Genomic DNA, 2,075 nt, shown 5'->3' with positions numbered 1-2,075 from the left:
ATACATTTTCTATATTATATCAATCAGTAATCATCCAGGAAAACAGAAGTTACTTCATGTAATTAAGATACAAAGTTTATTATAATAATTATGAGCTTATTCAACTGTTGGAAGACCTGAAAAAACAAAGATCAGGAAGTTCAAAACTCAAGAGCTCAGCCTGAAACACCATGGCAGGTCAAGGACTCTCATGACAGCCACTGTGAATCTCATATTTGCTCATGTTAGTTTCCAACTGCCTCCAGAGAAGTGGTTTCTCCTATTGTGTCCTATAAATCTCTCTCTTTTTGAAATTATTTACTTATTTATTTATTTTTAAATTGTATTTTTATTTTCACATCTTTAGAGACAAGTTCTCACTTTGTTGCCCAGCCTGGAGTGCAGTGATGTGATATAGCTCACTGTAATCTAAAACTCCTGGGCTTAAGTGATCCTCCTGCCTCAACCTCCTGAGTTCCTATGACTGCAGGCACACATCATCAGGCATGGAATTTTTTTTTTTTTTTTAAGGACAGGGTGTCCCTATGTTGCCCAGGGTAGTCTCGAACTCCTAGTCTCTAGTGATCCTTCTGCCTAGACCTCCTGAGTAGCTGTAGTGTAGCACTCACACTACAGGTGCACGCCACAGTGCCTAGCTATTTATTTATTTATTTATAGAGACAAGGTCTTGCTATGTTGCTCAGGCTAGTCTCAAACTCCTGGACTCAAGGGATCCTTTCACTTTGGCCTCTCAAGTGTTGGGATTACAGATGTGAGCTACCATGCCTGTCTACCCTATAAATCTCCTGAGTGCTTCTTTTTTTAAAAAAATGTAATTATTTTATTAAGCATTATATTCAATATAAAGGCTTTAACCACCATAATCACCATGATGGAATATGTGTGTATGTATAAAAAATACCCATTGAATATGCCTTAAGAGGTATAATTATGTTTTGAAATCTATGCAACATGAGATGTAATTCGAAATAAAGAACAACTAATCAGAAGCATGAAAAAACCCTGTTTTAATATGAATCTATTGCTTATTCTGGAATAACTGTCACGTGTATGTCCTTAGTCACACTGGGTTTCTCCAGTTTTGATTAGAGTAATGTGTGTTCCACAACACCAATTCTAATGTCCATCTGAACAGTTTCTTGCTTCAGTTTTGTTAAGCTCTGTTTAATCTTAACCAAAGAATCACCATCTCTTAACCAAAGAATCACCATCAGTCATGCTGCTGCACTTTTCTTCCATTTCCAGTTTTACATGTTCTGTCTTCTGTACCCTCAGACAGAAGTTTGGTCCTTTCAATTACTCCATCATTTCCCTGCTGGCTCCTTACATCACTCAGCTAGGTTTGAGCTGCAGGATATTCTTGAACCATGCGCTCAAGCTGATGGTTGATGTACTTTTCACAGTGGCTGATCTTTTCCAAAGTCTTACTAATTTCTTTTAAAAATTTATTTATGTATTTATTTTACAGGCAAAGTCTTGCTCTGTTGCCCAGGCAGTAGTGCAGTGGTGCAATCATACCTCACTGCAGCCTCAAACTCCTGGGCTCAAACAGTCCACCCACCTTAGCCTCCCAAGTAGCTAAGACTGCAGGCATGAGTCACTCCAGTTAACTATTAACTTCATTATGGAGTTTGTCAAAAAATCTCTTGATCTCTTTTAGAGAAGATTCAATTCCACTTTTGTGCTGGTGCATTTGGTCAACATGGATTCTCTGATCCATTGCACCTTTCTGCAGTATTTGGCTGCAGAAAGAAGCACTTGCTTCTTATTGGCAAATTCTAACGAGGAGTGGTAGCCCTTGACTTCTGCTCTGCAATGTCAGGAGACCATAAAAAAAGAACAAAAGTCATGCCCAGCTAGATTGTTGTTTGCATATGATGGCAACAGAAAAACATTCTCTTATATGTATGGCTCAGAAAGTATACCACCCAAATATTCATTTTTTTTCTTAAACTCATGTTCATTGAATATTTTAACATCTAGGAGTTATCAATGTAGGTATACCTTATGTAAAATGTGATTATTCCTAAAGAAAATTGGGCTATAGATACAATTGTTAATTAGAGGCTTAAGGG

The 2,075-nt window shown here is 37.5% G+C and overlaps 1 pseudogene; it reads right to left on the bottom strand.

The window, feature by feature from the left end:
• Window positions 1-1,025: 1,025 nt before the first annotated feature.
• On the bottom strand, window positions 1,026-1,720 carry LOC129010684 (intraflagellar transport protein 57 homolog; annotated as a pseudogene).
• Between the last annotated feature and the right edge of the window lie 355 nt (window positions 1,721-2,075).

The sequence above is a fragment of the Pongo pygmaeus genome, chromosome 10 (assembly GCF_028885625.2).
Source record: "Pongo pygmaeus isolate AG05252 chromosome 10, NHGRI_mPonPyg2-v2.0_pri, whole genome shotgun sequence".
NCBI lineage: Eukaryota > Metazoa > Chordata > Mammalia > Primates > Hominidae > Pongo > Pongo pygmaeus.
The sequence above is the reverse complement of the archived record's forward strand: the minus strand, read 5'-3'. Positions and strand labels throughout refer to the sequence as shown.